This window comes from Notolepis coatsorum (genome assembly GCF_963971535.1).
Source record: "Notolepis coatsorum genome assembly, chromosome: 8".
Lineage (NCBI taxonomy): Eukaryota > Metazoa > Chordata > Actinopteri > Aulopiformes > Paralepididae > Notolepis > Notolepis coatsorum.
In genome coordinates, this window is record NC_140172.1 from 52168280 (window position 1) to 52186813 (window position 18534).

An 18534-nucleotide genomic window follows, 5' to 3' on the forward strand; every position below is an offset into this window, starting at 1 on the left:
GGCAAGACATCCTAGACAGCAGGAACATACACGACATGCTGATCATCACCGGGGATATGAACGCCAAAGTGGGAGATGAAAACCAGGGCTACGAAAGAGTGATGGGCAAGCACAGGATCGGAAAGCGTAATGACAACGGAGAAAGACTGTGTGAAATGTCTGACATAAATCAAATCAAATCAAATCAGATTTATTTATAAGGCCCGACAACACACGTTAATGTCCCCATGGGCCGTACAGGTCTTCTTTAAACAAGTCAAGAAGAAAACATAACAATAAGTCAAGAACAGAACAAGAGCACCATAAGGTCCAAAAAATTTAAGATAAATGCAAATAAATGAAAGAATGCAAGCACTCCCAGACATACCCCACGCGAAGGTAAGGAAAAACTCACTAAAACCTAACAATAGGGAAAAATGCTCCACATGTAGTGTGGAGGAGAGAAACCTTAGAAGGGCCATTCAAGGGGGAATCTCCCTTCTTAGATGTCTGTGATAGTAGTGTTGCAGACTAACAGTTGGTAAGCATGCACTCAAGTGTGTAGAGAAACACAGATGAGTGCAAGCAATAGCAACTGGACATTTTGAAAGATTAAAGATAGAGCTAATAGCGATAGCAACTGAACATTTTGAAAGATTGAAGATAGAGCTGATAGCGGATCTATTTGAGGCACAGGGGCGGCGCAAAGAGGGTCACGTCCTCCCTGTCTTAGTCACGGGACATTCAACACTCCGGTCATTGCTCAGGGACAGCCGGAGACAGGGAGATAGGGGCGGCGCAGAGAGGGTCGCGAACTCCCCGACATCATCGCGGGACGTCTGGCACTCCGGTCACCACTATGACCTCCGGAGACAGGGGGGCACGCAGAGGGGGTCGCAGCCTCCCGGCCTTCATCACGGGACGTCCGACACTCCGGTCAGCACTCCAGGACAGCAACTCACAGGGGGACAGGGAGACGGGGAGACGGGACAGGCGTTAGACAGCTCATGTAATTGTGGTGGGCGGACATAGCAATAGATACAAGTGGTAAGCATATATGTGAATGGAGTAGATATATGAAGTAAGCATATTATGTGAATAGAATAGAAGTACTTAACCCAGCAATGAAACCGCGTTGACTGTTAATCTGTTAACAGTCTGTTAATACTGTTAATCAGTTGACAGGACCACAGACAGACGACGGTAAGTAACTGATCCAGGAGGAGTTAGAGAGTTCCCAAGTTTGTGGTGCTGCAAAAGAGCAGACATGTAGTATCCTGTAGTGCCATGTAGTACCATGTAGTACCCTGTAGTGCCATGTAGTAACCTGTAGTACCCTGTAGTACATAGGTGTCAAACTCATGGCCCGCGGGCCAAATGCGGCCCGCCACGTCATTTGATGTGGCCCCCCAAGAGCTCTGGTAATTTTCTTTTTTTTTTTTTTTAACATTAATCTTGGGTTAAAAAATAGCGGCGTTAAAATAATTGTGGGTTAATGCGTTAATAAAGCTTTGACAGCCTTAGTTATTACACATTCTTACACATACATGTGTGTTGAACATCTGAGGTATTGATGAAAAAAGCCAAAAGCACTTACTCCTCAGACATTCTTTGACAATTTTACAGCCCAAAATACAAAAAAGATCCAGGCGGAATAGGTAACAAAGGGTTGAAGAAATATTGTCTGAACTGTCAGATGCAAGCTGGCTGTGTGACATAACCGAGCATCTCGCTCAATTGAATAAGAAGCTGTAGGGACGCAAACAAGTCCCACCCAAAACTTGACCAATATAGTTGTGAACTGAGACAACCCTTATTTTGTTATTTTTGAGTACAGTTACAGTTGTGTGTTCATGCAGACACATAATAGCAATTTCATTACGAATTGAAAATGGGGGACCCTGATGTAAACAAGTCGAAAGTCTTTCTCTGGTCTGCATCCCCTTAACAATTGTGTGTATTGAGCTGTACTGTACTGTACCCATTCTGCAATCTGTTAATTAAAGTTAATTAAACTATCTTCCATTAGTTGGATGTATGGCCTCTGCAAGGTTGTGTGCAGCCATTTGTTTTTGTAACATCTGCTACATCTGTCCCACGCGTTCTTTGCAGCTCACAGTTGTTAGTTCTGCCCCTCTTGACTGTGACAAAAAGGTTTTGAACAAACTTAATGTCATAGCTTGTATTTGATGATATTCTTCTTTGTTATTTACTTGAATGGTTTGATCATTGATTGATGGAGTAATATGGGGTTCTGATAAACTAAAATTATTTGTTAAAATAACATAAGCTAACATATATTTTTACATCTATGCAAATGCATATGCAATATGTATAACTTGAATAAGTAATAAATACAGAAACAACATGTTTAAAGATATGTAAATGAGTAGCTACATTTATTTTACATTACATTAACATTTATACGGTCTTTGGCCCTTTGAGGGCAACCATAATGCTGATGTGGCCCTCTGTGAAAATGAGTTTGACACCCCTGCTGTAGTACCATGTAGTACCCTGTAGTGCCATGTAGTACCCTGTAGTGCCCTGTAGTACCATGTAGTACCCTGTAGTACCCTGTAGTACCATGTAGTACCCTGTAGTGCCATGTAGTGCCATGTAGTACCATGTAGTACCCTGTGGTGCCATGTAGTACCATGTAGTACCCTGTAGTGCCATGCATGGCCGTAGCCAGCTATGAGGTCACCGAGGTCCGGACCTCGGTAACTATTTGCGAGTGGGCCGTTTGGTCAACGACCGGGGCCGGCCCAATAATCACATCTCTTACTAAGCCCCTCCCCCACTAGGCTGGGAACAGCGGCCCATTATGCGTGCTGCGGCCCAATCACATCTCTTAATAAGCCCCCCCCCCCCCCCCCAATAGGCTGGGAACAGCGGCCCATTATGCGTGCTGCGGCCCAATCACATCTCTTAATAAGCCCCCCCCCCCCTCTCTCACCTGTTTCTCGTGTTAGAAGAACAGATGCGGAAACAGGAAAAATGGAGAAACAGAACATGGAGAATTGGCGGAAAAAATCTGAAAACTAGAGGTGGTCGTGGATGCTGACAAATATAATAAAATAACAGACATGTTTGCTGCTTCAACGTCGTCATCCACAATAATACTAGTGCAGCCGGTGCAGCAACAAGTTCAACACACAGCCTCAGGTAGCCAGCCAGGCAAAAGGGCAGAGGAGGGACGGTGAGCTGGAGGAACCTGAGGTAGTTTGTGTGTGCCATCTCTCTCTGCCATGGTGATGTCGATAATAATATTAATTATAACGTTATTTGGTGAGCATCGCGTTGGCTAAAATAAGCCCAGGTTACTGTCAGTGACCGTCACATCTAAGCTGATCAGCACTTCTAATGAGCCGCTGCCCCCTAGTGGCCGGCTGTAACAAACAAGCACACCATTGATTTAATTGCCATATAACTCGCATACAAAGATCTAACTTACTCCTCTCTGAGCATGAATATAAAACAAACAGGTGATAACTGTGTAAACCTTATGCAATATTCATCATTGATATTTGGATACTTGAAATCTGTATGAACTGAGTAGTTAGTACCAAATGAATGAATGAATGAAGTTAGTATAAAATGGAACAGCTCCATGCATTAATTGAATAAACAACTATTTGCTCATTACCAGTATGGTATTGTTTAAATTGTACAGCTTTTTGCACATATTTGTCAGGGAATTCCAACAATTCTGGACCTGAATGTACCAGTTCATTGTAATCATCTCTCTCTCTCCTTAATGTCTAGTCAAGCCAGAAATGGACCTCCATAATTTCTAAACCCTGGCTGGGTGGTGTCCGACCGATTATAGTGGGCCGGTCTGGGCCAAAAAAAAAAATGGACCTCCCTAATTTCTAAACCCTGGCTACGGCCCTGGTGCCATGTAGTACCATGTAGTACCCTGTAGTACCATGTAGTACCCTGTACCCTAACTAAACTAGACAGATTAATCTAAAGGTCAGTCCCCGACCAGGTGAGATCAGGGTAGGTTGAAGGAGAGAGAGAAAAGATGAGTCTTAAGCAGGGATTTAAAAGCTTCGACAGAGCAGGCGCCCCTGATGACGGCAGGTAATTTGTTCCACAGGTAGGGAGCGCGGTAGACAAAGGCTCTGTGGCCGGCGGATTTCTTTTTAACCCTAGGGATCGATAGAAGCCCCGCATTTTGTGAGCGCAGAGCACGAGCGGGCGAGTATCGGGAGATGAGATCGGATAGATAGAGCGGTGCAAGCCCATTTAAAATTTTGTAGGTGAGGAGTAGCACTTTAAAGTCAGATCGGGCTTGGATAGGAAGCCAGTGTAGGGCGGACAAAACTGGTGTGATGTGATCAAATTTTCTAGTTCTAGTTAGTATCAGTGCAGCCGCATTTTGCATGAGTTGAAGATTTTTGATGCTTGAATTAGGTAGGCCTGAAAAAAGTGCATTACAGTAGTCCAGGCGTGATGAGACAAAAGCATGAATCAGGGTTTCAGCATCAGCCAGTGTTAAGGTTTGACACCGACCCCAAACGCAACGACACAAGAGAGTAGGATTCAGAGTTGCCAAAAACAAGGGCTTGTTTATTAAGACTAAATAAACAGCACACACTTGGAAGAGTTCAAACAAAGACTGGAATACAAGCAAGGAAGAATGTTGCTGCTCTGCAGCTTCTCCCGGGATGGTAGTCAGGGGAAGCAGACGCTGACGTCAGAGCCGCTCTGCAGACTTCTCTCGGCAGAATCTCCGAGGTGGTTGCGGGACCGAGAGAGAGAGAGGGAGCGAGTTAACTCAGAGTGCAGGTGGAACAGAGCAGGTGAACAGGAGAGGTGACTTGTACCCGAAAACAGAGTTATCCAAGTGACTGAATCTTCGGTGTAAATACACACTGTGAGTAACGTTCCAAACACAATCCCAAGTGATAGATATCTTCGGTGCAAAATAAACACTGTGAGCGAAGTCCCAAAATACAAATCCAATGTGATAATATCTTCGGTGTGTAAACACACAGTGGGAGATGTTAGGCCAAAATATTATCCCAATGAAACAATCCAAAAAAGGCTAAACGCTGGGTGAGTGACTGTCTGATAAAAAGCTGGAAATCTTCAGTGTTATATAAACACACGAAAAACGGAATTGGATCAAAGACAGTCATAAAAAACTCACCCAGGCGTTGTGCGTAAAGAGCGTTGGAACAGAATGGAGCGAGCGCGTCGCCTCGGGGAAAGGGTGTCCAAGAGGAATGTTCTTGAATATCCTGGAGGCAAAGCACAGGGAAACAACAGCAGGCAGCAGGAACGGCGAATGCAACTGAAATATCAAAACAATCCAACAAAACTTGAATGGGGAAACAGGGTATAAATAATACGGGAAAGCTTAATTGACAAGCAGTGACAGCTGAGGGATGTGATTGATAAGCGTGTGGACGGGGGAGAACCAATCAACGACGTCTCTGGGAAGAAGCGTGTGAATAGGGGAATGAAATGATTAAGAGAAAACAAATGGGAAAGAGCGAGTAGGCTTAAAGGAACAGAGCGAGTAAGTGAGCAAAGGACAAAACCTCACAGTACCCCCCCCTCCACGGGAGCCACCCGGCGACCAGGCCGACCCGGCTCGTCAGGATGGGCACGATGGAAGTCAGTGATCAAGCCGGGATCCACGATGAGCTGCCGGGAGACCCAGCTACGCTCCTCAGGGCCGTAACCCTCCCAGTCCACCAGGTATTGGAACCCCCGGCCCCGCCGACGAACGCCCATCAACCGGCGGACCTGCCACTGGGGGTGACCATCCACCAACACGGGAGGCGGAGGATCAGGAGCTGGAGGCATAAGGGGACTGAGGGAGACGGGCTTAACCCGGGAGACATGGAACACGGGGTGAATGTGCATGGACGCAGGAAGTTTCAGGCGTAGGGCCGCCGGACTGAGTACCTTCAGGACCTCGAAAGGTCAGACGAAACGGGGGTTGAGCTTCTTGGCCGAGGACCGAAGCGGGAGGTCCTTTGCCGAGAGCCACACCCTCTGCCCAGGGAGGTAAGTCGGCGCAGGAACCCGGCGCCGGTCGGCACCACGACAGGCGCGCTCAGACGTCCGGAGCAGCGCGGTCCTGGTGATCTCCCAAACTCGTCGGCAGCGGTCGAGGTGGTCCTGCACGGAGGGAACTGCCACTTCCGCCTCCTGTGCGGGGAAAAGAGGGTGTTGGATCGTAATGTTAAGGTTTGACACCGACCCCAAACGCAACGACACAAGAGAGTAGGATTCAGAGTTGCCAAAAACAAGGGCTTGTTTATTAAGACTAAATAAACAGCACACACTTGGAAGAGTTCAAACAAAGACTGGAATACAAGCAAGGAAGAATGTTGCTGCTCTGCAGCTTCTCCCGGGATGGTAGTCAGGGGAAGCAGACGCTGACGTCAGAGCCGCTCTGCAGACTTCTCTCGGCAGAATCTCCGAGGTGGTTGCGGGACCGAGAGAGAGAGAGGGAGCGAGTTAACTCAGAGTGCAGGTGGAACAGAGCAGGTGAACAGGAGAGGTGACTTGTACCCGAAAACAGAGTTATCCAAGTGACTGAATCTTCGGTGTAAATACACACTGTGAGTAACGTTCCAAACACAATCCCAAGTGATAGATATCTTCGGTGCAAAATAAACACTGTGAGCGAAGTCCCAAAATACAAATCCAATGTGATAATATCTTCGGTGTGTAAACACACAGTGGGAGATGTTAGGCCAAAATATTATCCCAATGAAACAATCCAAAAAAGGCTAAACGCTGGGTGAGTGACTGTCTGATAAAAAGCTGGAAATCTTCAGTGTTATATAAACACACGAAAAACGGAATTGGATCAAAGACAGTCATAAAAAACTCACCCAGGCGTTGTGCGTAAAGAGCGTTGGAACAGAATGGAGCGAGCGCGTCGCCTCGGGGAAAGGGTGTCCAAGAGGAATGCTTCTTGAATATCCTGGAGGCAAAGCACAGGGAAACAACAGCAGGCAGCAGGAACGGCGAATGCAACTGAAATATCAAAACGATCCAACAAAACTTGAATGGGGAAACGGGGTATAAATAATACGGGAACGCTTAATTGACAAGCAGTGACAGCTGAGGGATGTGATTGATAAGCGTGTGGACGGAGAACCAATCAACGACGTCTCTGGGAAGAAGCGTGTGAATAGGGGAATGAAATGATTAACAGAAAACAAATGGGAAAGAGCGAGTAGGCTTAAAGGAACAGAGCGAGTAAGTGAGCAAAGGACAAAACCTCACACAGAGTTAAAATGGGGCGAATTTTTTCGATATTACGAAGATGGAAGAATGCAATTTTGGTGAAATTTTTTATATGTGCATTAAATGAGAGGGAGGAATAAAAAATTACTCAGAGGTTTTTTATGGTGGAGCTCTGGGATACATGACAGGTATCAAAGTTGAGGGAGATGTCCTGAAACAGGCCTCTGTGGTTTGGGGGGCCAACAATTAACATCTCAGTTTTATCTGCATTAAGGAGTAGAAAGTTTTGCGACATCCATTTTTTGACGGCAAGCAAGCAGGCCTCAAGGTTTTGTAGTTGGGAGGAATCATTTGGCTTAATAGGTATATATAAATGGGTGTCATCAGCGTAAAAATTAAAGTTTATGCCAAATTTGCGTATGATATCGCCGAGGGGTAGCATGTAAATCGAAAATAGCAAAGGACCCAGGACAGAGCCTTGTGGGACACCACATTGCACTGGGAGGGTCTCAGATGTTAAATCATTATAGACCACGCAGTGTGTTCTATCAGTTAAATAGGATTTAAATCAAGCTAGTGCGAGACCCCGAATGCCAACATGATTCTCAAGCCGACCTAGAAGAATCGAGTGATCGATAGTGTCAAAGGCTGCACTGAGATCAAGCAATAAGAGCACAGAAGTGAGGTTTGAGTCAAGAGAGAGCAGTAAGTCATTTGTGACTTTGGTAACCGCCGTTTCGGTGGAGTGTAAGGCTCTAAAGCCAGATTGAAATGATTCATTAAGATTATTGTTTGATAAATGGTCAGTAAATTGCGTTGCGACGATCCGTTCTAACACTTTGGATAGGAACGGAAGATTGGAGATAGGTCTGTAATTTTTCAAGATTAGAGGGTCGAGGTTCGGTTTTTTAAGTAGTGGTTTAATGACGGCTGATTTAAAGGCCAGGGGCACCACGCCAGTAGACAAGTAGGTGTTGAAGATATTGAGTAGGGCAGGGCCTAGAGTTGGGAAGAGTTTTTTGATGAGAGTTGCTGGAAGAGGGTCAAACAGACAGGTTGAGGGTTTAGCCGCGCCAACCAGTTTAGAGAGGGCACTAAGTGAGACGTTTTCAAGGCAGCATAGCGTATGGCTGGAATCAAAGTCAGGGGGAAGGCCCATCAGAGGTTGGGAGGGACTCTGATTGTTGAGTAAAGCAACAATTTCATCTCTAATGAGGTAAATTTTCTTGGTAAAAGATTTCATGAATTCGTTAGCCGAGAACGCATGGTTTAGGGCACTTGGTTGTTTCTGCGTAAGTTTTGCAACTGTGTCAAACAGAAACTTTGAGTTGTTTTTGTTTTCATTTATGAGCCTGGAAAAATATGAGGTTTTGGCAAGTGAGAGTGCCTTTTTGTAGTTACGTAAACTATCATTCCAGGCGAGGCGGAATACTTCGAGTTTGGTCGAACACCATTTATGTTCAAGTTTCCGACAAGCCTTTTTAAAGGAGCGCGTTTCCTCCGTAAACCAGGGAGTTAGTTTTTGCGGAGCACGTTTAATTTTAGGCTTAAGGGGAGCGACAATGTCGAGCGTGCTACGAAGGGCGGCATTAAGTTTGTCTGTAAAGAGATCAAGGGGGCCAGAGTAAGAGAGGAAGGGAGAGAGGGTGTCTGGTAGGCAGTTAACTAGAGTTGGGACAGTTGAGGCGTTAATACGACGGCTCATGTAGGATTCTACACTGTCTGGGCGAGAAACCGTCAGATCAATTTGAAATTTGATGAGGTAGTGGTCTGAGAGAGCAGGAACATAGGGGGAGACGGTCAAATTTGACACAGTGAGACCGCGGGCTAGGACTAGGTCAAGGGTGTTCCCACCACTGTGAGTGGGTTGGTCAACGATTTGAATGAGACCGACAGAGTCAATGATGTCGGTAAAAGCCTTATTTAGGGGATCTAGAGTTTTGTTGGAATGAATGTTAAAATCACCAACAATTAAAATGTTATCTGAGCGCATAACAAGCTCAGAGGTGAAAGTTGAAAATTCATCTAGGAAGAGGGTGTAAGGGCCTGGGGGGCGGTATAGGACAGCCATTACAATGGATTCAGTGGAGATAGGAATCAGACCGCCACACTTTCTGTTGGGTGGAGAGGGACGCAACAGGAGCACCTCAAACGAGGAAAACGTACAGTTTGCGTCGGATGTAAAGTTGTGCTTAGAGTCGTAAATTAGAGCAACTCCGCTTCCTTTCTTGGAGGTGCGTGCGATGTGGGAGCTACTAAAATTAGGGGGTGAGGCCTCGTTTAAGGTTAAAGCCATCGTTTAGGTTTAAGCCATGTCTCAGTGAGGCCCAATAGGTTGCGACTATGGTCTGTTATCAGTTCATTTACCAAAAGAGCTTTGGTTGGCAGAGAGCGGATGTTGATAATGCCAACCTTCACACACTCTGTATACTTAGCAGCGCGGTTTTCAGCCATGCGGGTAGGTTTAATCGCAATTAAGTTGGCATGGTTTATCGCACAAGGACGAGCTGGGTAAAGCGGAGCGTAACGGGATATTCTAGTTTTGATTGGGTATACCGGTTTAAGGGTAGAGATAGAAAGAGAGGAGTGGGGAGCCTGGTGGAGGAGGGACCCAGCAAGAAAGGTATAAGGATTGGCAGGCTCCATCGGTTTAGCATGACTAGCAGGCTCGCTAAGAGCCTGCACCCTGGCATGCTTGTGGGGTGGCTGTCAGCCCGAAGCTATAATCTTGTCTATATTGCGAGATAAGAGAGAGGCGCCTTGCATGTTAGGATGCACGCCGTCCTTTCTCAGCAAGCCAGGGCGCCCCCAGAAAGAGGACCAGTTATCCACGAACCCTAAGCCCTGTTCTTTACAGTATTTTTCCAGCCATCGGTGTAGAGAAGCTATCCTACTCATGAACTCATCATCATGCCGGTTTACAGGCAGGGGGCCAGAGAAGATTACTCGATGCCGACTCATCTTTCTGGCGAGGTCAGAAAGCCTAACTATGTTGATCTTTGTGACCTCAGATACTTTCATCCTACAGTCATTATTTCCGACGTGTATAACAATATGGTCGAATTTATCTTCAGTGGGTGTGATATGTGGGTTACCTTTTGCCTTGACTATGCTATTCGCCAGAAATCTCAGGTTGGCTTCAATGTCGGTGGCTCTGGCTCCCCCAAAACATTTGATCTCGGCTGGCTTTCCTAGCTTAATATGCCGGGTGATGGAGTCGCCAATCACAAGGACGGGAAGACGGGGTTTCAGTGGAGGCCGCTGCGTACTGGGACCGGAACCCGCAACACATGTAAAATCATGTTGCGGAGCAGGTGCTGTTGAGGCCGAGGCCGAGCGGTTACACTGCCGCTCCGTATTGGGCGCAAAGACCTTGTCCTGAGCACTATGTCTGGGACTCTCCAGACAAGAAGACCTCGCTAGAGGCTCCTTAGAAAAGCCTATAGTGTCCGAGACGTCTAAAGCTGACTGTTTTCCTGACTCAAGTTCAAGGACACGACTCTCTAACCGAGTTAACCTTTCTAGGAGAGAGGGACAGACAGGACAGACAGAACACAGAGCCATGCTTACACCAGGTAGAGCAGGAACAAATAAAAATACGAAGTACTATGGATCAACTGCTAAAGGCTATGTGTATGAAGCCGATTGAAGGTTTAGCTAAAGAGCTAAAACCAGTAGGTCGAGTTAGTTGACAAGCTAACAAGGCAAGACCAGAAAATGGAGGTACAAAAGAGTGGCCTGCTGGAGGAGGGCAGGTGAGGGGCAGTAGATACTCTAATGCACTCGGTTGCCTCCTCTGAGAACTCCAGCAGGAAAACTCCAAGTCTTTGTCTGTCTTAGTCGGTCGCCGGCGCTCTGCTGGCGCTTGGATAGACTACACTTAAATCCCTAATGAATATTGTCCCACACCTGTAGGGGACTGGTCTCTGAGTGATTGGACTAATTAGCACAGGCTGCTCAAGTCAAACCCTATGGGGTGAACAGAGCCTGATTGATTCAGAGAACAAACAATTACCAAAATATACAATGGATTGGGTACTAACTTACATTACTCAGCAAGATCACAGTGTAGTCAGCTCAGGCATGAATGAGCTAGTCATTACTGGAACACTATTCCCACATAAGAATATACACAAGGCCACATGGGTATCTCCGGACGGGAAGACCAAGAACCAGATAGACCATGTGCTAATTAACAAACGATTCAGGAACTCAGTGAAAGACTCAAGAGTATGCAGATCTGCAGACATTGGAAGCGACCACAACGGTCAAGTTAAGACTGAAGACTTTTACCATCAACCTGAGAAACAGGTTTCAGGTGCTGGAAAATGAAGGGCGAGGAATAGAAGACAACAAAGAGGTGGAGCGTGACTCTCAGGTTCTGGAGAAAGCCTATACAGAAGTCGCTGAAGCAATCCTGGGTAGACCACGGAAGAATAAGAAGCCATGGATCAGTGAAAAATCATGGCACCTTGTAGACCAGCGGGAAACAATAAACAAGAGGATCCTTGGCACACACTCAGAAAGAATCAAGAAACAGATCAAAGTAAAATACACAGAGAAGGATAGAAAAACAAAGAGAAGTATAAAGACAGACAAAAACAAATGGATGGAGAACATTGCAAGTGAAGCAGAAGAAGCTGCAAGGAAACAACAAATGAAGACACTGTGCGGTTTTACGAAGGCACTGTGCAACGAGAGACCTAGACAGAGCACAACAGTACTGGACAAGAATGGCAACCTCATCAGCGGAAAAGATGCAGTGCAGGCAAGGTGGACAGAACACTTCAAGGAAGTACTGAATAGGGAACCACCAGAAAACCCAATAACTGATGAGGAAGAATGTGAACTCACTAACATGATTGAAGAGATTCCTGTACATGAACCAACACTAAGTGAAGTAAAGGAAGTGATTAAAGGACTTCAGAATTGGCAAGCACCAGGAATCGACAACATCACAGCCAAGTTATTAAAAGCAGACATCGAGTTTTCAGCAAAGAAGGTACATCAATTGTTGGAAAAAATATGGAGGCAGGAGAAGATCCCGAAGAACTGGAAGAGGGGGCTTATCATCAAACTAGCAAAGAAAGGAAACCTCAAAGAATGCAAGAACTCAAGACGCATCACCCTACTTCCAGTCAGGGAAGATACTTGGCAGGATCATCATTGACCGAATCAGAATTGGAATCGACTCACGGCTAAGAAAAGAACAAGCCGGAGGCGGTTAGGTGGTCGAGCGGAGATTGCGCTCGTCACCAGCCCCGGAGCTGTGAGCTTGATTCGCCTGTTCGAATCCAGCTCACAGCTCCGGGGTTGTCACCAGCTTGGCTGGCCGTCTGCACTGATACAATTGGCTGTATCAGAGGGTGGGAGAAGCTGGCGGGGTGGGTCCGGGTCGTTGTAAACAGCGACTCCTACAGTTCGGTCGGGGCGCCTGCTAAGCGCGGATTGGACGTGAGGGGGATAGTGTGGTCCTCCCACACGCTACGCCCTCTCAATGAGAATCCGCGCTGCCAGGTGAAAAGAAGCGGTGATTGGCTGGACGTGTGTCGGAGGAAGCACGTGGTAGCCTCCACTCTCCCAAATGATCTGACTGTGGGGGGTAAAGCGCAGCGACCAGGAAGGGACTGGGAATCGGCATACGACTAACATTGGGATGGGAGAAAATCGGAGGAAAATGGAGGGGGAAAAAAGACCAAAAAAAAAAAAAAAAAAAAAAAGAACAAGCCGGTTACAGAAGAGGAAGAGGAACAACAAAACAAGTCTTCATACTGCAGAACATCATTGAGCAAGTAAACGAGTGGCAAGCAACACTCCACCTGAACTTTGTGGATTTTGAAAAGGCTTTCGACTCAGTCCACCATGAAAGCCTATCGCTAATTATGAAGAAATATGGAATCCCAGAGAAGATTGTCCAGATAGTGAAAATATTCTATGAAGACTTCCAGTGTGCAGTAGAAGACCAAGGAGAAATATGTGAGTGGTTTAACATCAACAGCGGTGTCAAAAAAGGATGTAACATGTCAGGTTTTTTATTCATAATGATCATGGATTGGATAATGAGAAGAACAGTTGGACAAGGCGAGAATGGAATCAGATGGAAGTTGACATCAAAACTCGACGATCTGGATTTTGCAGATGATGTAGCATTACTCTCCTCTACCAAACACCAAATCCAGGAAAAAAAACGACAAGAATGGAGAGAGAAGCCAGACAAGTGGGACTCAAGATTAACACCGGAAAGACAAAAACCATGAGAATTAATGCAAGAAACCATGACAAAATCAACATCAACGACCAAGAGATTGAAGATGTAGACCAGGGGTGGCCAACCCGCGGCTCGCGAGCCGCATGCGGCTCTTTGCCCGTCAATGTGCGGCTCTTCCATCAAAAATAAATATATTTTTTTTACGTCACTCATTCCATAAGGGCGTAGAATAAACATTTACAATTTGCATGTTCTTGGTATCTAAATCTAGGGACATATATGGATCAGTGTCAGAAATAGTGTGTCTGTTACTAGGCTTGAGTAAATTGTAATGAACCAAAGGAGAATATCAATTCTATTTAAAAAGAATAAAATTATCTTTGACTGTGAATAACACCATGCTAAAATTGACCAGACCTGAAAAATCTAAGCAAATGAATAAAGGGAAGATGATTAAACAGAAGGTTTTGTAGATACAGTACTGAATTCTGCCATCTTTTTTATAATGTAAATTTCTCCACCATTTTTCATCGTATTGCAACACCGTTTTTTGCAAGACGTTCACAGAAAGGTAGAGAAACGAACTGCGTTCTGTTTTATGGCAATAACGTTCAGGTTTGTGGGAGATAATCCCAAAAAATAAGAGAAATAAAAAAGTTAATCCAGAAGTCAGATGATTGACAGGGGCTGGTGTGAGCTGGGTAGGGTAGTTTTTCGAAATTCGAAAGCCCTGAGTCTCTTCCTTCAAAAGACTACACTCACTTTTGGCTGTGCCACTTCCTCCTGTCAATATGCGCCGGTTTCCGACTCAATGCCCTTAGATTTCTATAATCTTATATTTCACTAATAACAGTTAAAATAATTGGTAAACAAACGTAATGCTGAAAATATACACTTTTACTGTATATCTCGAGCTTAAGAGGTTAACCCTGTGAGGCCCAAATTAAAAAGACATTAGCAACTTCAGAGGCCAGAGGGTGGGACATATAAACACATTTACTATCAAATAGCATTGTGAGGCTGAACAACAGAACCAATAGACTATACATGTGCTTAAATTTTTTTAAATAAACATTCTTTTTTTTAAATGGCTAAAAGTGATTTTGTAATTTTGCAACCGTGGGTCTCACAGGGTACTTTTAACCCTGTGAGGCCCAAATAAAAAAGACATTAGCAACTTCAGAGGCCAGAGGGTGAGACCTATAAACACATGAAGGGTGCCGTGACTGAAAAAAAAGTTGAGAAACGCTGGTATATGGTGTGGCTCTTTGTGGTACCACAGTAATTTTTGTGGCTCTTAGTCTCTGACTGGTTGGCCACCCCTGATGTAGACCAATTCACATACTTGGGAGCCAACGTCTGTAAAGAGGGAGGAGGTATGAAAGACCTAAAGAACAGAGTCTCCAAAGCAAGAGGTGCATTCATCAAACTCAAAAAGATCTGGTACTCCAACAGCATCTCAAGAAGAACAAAGCTGAGATTGTACAAACACTGGTTGTGCCAGTCCTACTGTATGGATGTGAAACATGGAAGATGAACAAGGGAGACAACAAATCAGTCGACGTGTTCCATAACAGATGCCTCAGAAGAATCCTCAGAATCCAGTGGCAAGACAGCATCAGCACCGTAGAGCTACTAGAAAGAGCCGACATGAAGCCGTTGAGCAAGGAAGTGAAGTGGCGAAGATGGAAGATGATAGGACACATACTGAGGCAAGACCACAACAACGACTGCAACATAGCAATGACTTGGACACCAGAAGGGAAAAGAAAAAAAGGAAGACCAAAGACTACCTGGAGACGCACAGTAGAGAAAGAAAGAAAAGAGGCAGGGTGGAGCTCATGGCCTGAAGCAAGAACAACGGCAGCTGACCGGGAGAAGTGGAAACGCTCTGTGAAGGCCTTATGTGCCACTATTATTATTTATTCTTATATTTTATTTTTTATATTTTATTCCTATTATCCTGCTTGTACCTCTCCTCTCCTGTTGCAGCTATGACACCTGAATTTTCCTATGGTCTAACTCAGTGTTTCTCAACTGGTGGGTCACGACCCAAAAGTGGGTCGCGGGCCATGTTGAGTGGATGTGGATTTGGATGTGTGTAAAAAAAGAAAAAAAAGAAAAAGTAAAAAAAGAAAAAAAGTTTTTTTTTGTAATTTTTTTCCCCCACTACCTATCTTTGTCAAAGTGGCTTCTCAGCTCTGGTCCAGCTGAAGACAAAGCAGAGGAACAGATTGGACATTGAGCATGACCTCAGAGTTGCTTTTTCTATCACCCCAGACTTTGAGACAAACAACCAACAACATCCCCAGTTATCCCATTAGTTCCCTGGGATGTTAAGCTAAGAAGTCTGCTAAGAAGGATATATTATTTATTATTATTATTATTATTATTATTATTATTATTATTATTATTATTATTATTATTATTATTATTATTATTATTATTATTATTATTATTATTATTATTATTATATATTGTTGTTGTTGTTGTTGTTGTTGTTGTTGTTGTTGTTGTTGTTGTTGTTGTTGTTGTTGTTGTTGTTGTTGTTGTTGTTGTTGTTGTTGTTGTTGTTGTTGTTGTTGTTGTTGTTGTTGTTGTTGTTGTTGTTGTTGTTGTTGTTGTTGTTGTTGTTATTATTATTATTATTATTATTATTATTATTATTATTATTATTATTATTATTATTATTATTATTATTATTATTATTATTATTATATTATTATTTAATTGTGTTTTTAGCCCTAGTTGCACTTTTGTTGCAACCCCAGTTATCCCATTAGTTCCCCCAAACGTAGGTATGTTAAGCTAAGAAATCTGCTAAGAAGCATATATTATTTATTATTATTTTATTTCATTTGGTTTTAGCCCTAGTTGCACTTTTGTTGCACTCTTTGTGTTTATTTCATGTTTTTAACAGTGCATAAAAGATTGTGTAGGCTATTACTGCACTTTTTTTTTTTTTTATAAATCATAGTGGTTAAAAAATTTGGGTTGCGACTTAATGACTAAGGAAAATGTTGGGTACCGAGGCTAGACCAGTTGAGAACCACTGGTCTAACTTCTCTTCTCTTCTCTTCTCTTCTCTTCTCTTCTCTTCTCTTCTCTTCTCTTCTCTTCTCTTCTCTTCTCTTCTCTTCTCTTCTCTTCTCTTATCATGATAAAACTCTTTTCCCTGCTTCCCGGCTTGCCTAAATATCCTCACAATCCTAAATGAAAAAAAACACACACGCACACACACTACTGGGAGTGGATGCAAATACACTTGTAAGTTATTCATATTTGTAATGTAAAGAAACCTCCAGTACAATCGATACTGGAAAATGCTTCTTTGTTCCTCTACACTTCTCAAAGGAAACGGGCAACAGGTTGTTCATTAGGCAAATGCAGTCTAAAGCCCTGGTGGTTTCCACCACGGTACAATGCAAGGACCCTCCCAGAGTGTTTCTGTGTGTGCATGCTGTGAGAGAGAGAGAGAGAGAGAGAGAGAGAGAGAGAGAGAGAGAGAGAGAGAGAGAGAGAGAGAGAGAGAGAGAGAGAGAGAGAGAGAGAGAGAGTGAAATATTGAGAACCATTCCATATGGTCATATAAATAACATGGTATCAATCATTTCATGCAGCCGTGGCTCAGAAATCGACTGCAGCAGAATTAAATGTGGTCACAACAGTGAGAAATGCCCTTAATAATCTCAGACCACCGTCTATTGATCAAGACCGAAAAACTGTCCTTCGAAATGGATGATTCCAAAGTTTGTTTTATTAGCAACTGTAAAAAATGGGGTTATTTATGTAGAACTCTACACGGAAGAGTAGAAAATAGTGTCACCCCACACGGGAAAAATACAGGAAAATAGTTATGTAGACCAGTCATGAATGAGTTTTGAGACACGATACACTTAAGCAGGGTTGGCTGCGCACCTGTGGTGCATCGAGCAGTAACTGCATGCAGGTTAAATCCATCCATTTAGGGACCTTGCAGTAGCAATGACATTCTCATGTCGGATGGGAGGATGTGCGAGGAAGGCCAGTGTTTGTAAAACTGTCTTACTGTACTTTGTAGAGATGGGGCTGAAGGAAAACATATTTGGAAGTGCTGCACTTTACTTTCACACTTTTATATTATTCATAGAGAAGCACTTGCCACCAATAATATCAAGCCTGAGTCACATACTATAAGGGATGTGATGTTGAATAGTGATTGAAATTGTCTACTTGATCAAACCGCAAACCGCAGACGAGAGCATGACACACTCCTATTTGGTCTGAAGTAGACCCTGGAGTACACAAAATAAATATAGGACAACAAACTAAAATCTAATGTTTCAGTGCATGGTGCATCTTCATCAAGAGTCAGTTGAATCATCAGACACCCCAATGCATCAAAATAGTGTATTGTCCTATATCCATGTGCTCCTGTGTTCTACTTCAAACCAAGTCTCCCTGAAGTTTATCCTCCATCCAAGACTGCCCTATTCCGAGAGCACCGGATGGGACAGGGACCAATACTTGCTCTTTGCTGTGTAGATGTGGACAGAGGGCAGGGGCTGGGGGAACCCGGTTGCCCTTGCTACATTGCTTGGGCTGGTTTCTGGGAGTGAGATTCAAGATTCAAGTGGTTTATTTGTCACATACATACCAGGGCATACAGTGAAATGCGGGTGGTCATGCCCGCATCGATTGTGCAATAATACTAATAATAAAATAGACATGCTAAATTCCTGAGAAGGCACTGGGTCCTATGTACACTACTATACAATATACAGTTTTAACTCTGTCATTATGCTATACTTACTATATCTAAACTATACTATACAAGAAGCACATCGGTTATTTCCTTAAAGTGACCTTAATATTCCTCATTCCTTTAAAGTGACCTTTTCATTTTGTTTAAAGCGATTGTTTAAAGCGCTTGTTTAAAGCGATTGCAGAATGTGTGTTGTGTGTGTATGTGTGTGCTCATGTGTTCAGTGTTCTGATGGCCTGAGATGCTTCCTTTGCCATTTTATTTGTAGTCATTTGCCAGTTATCCCTGAACAAGGACTGGCTCCAAATAGCATATCCTTCTCCGCCTTACTGTCATGCACTTGTCCTAATATACTAACGTACATTGTAGCACTCAACACTTT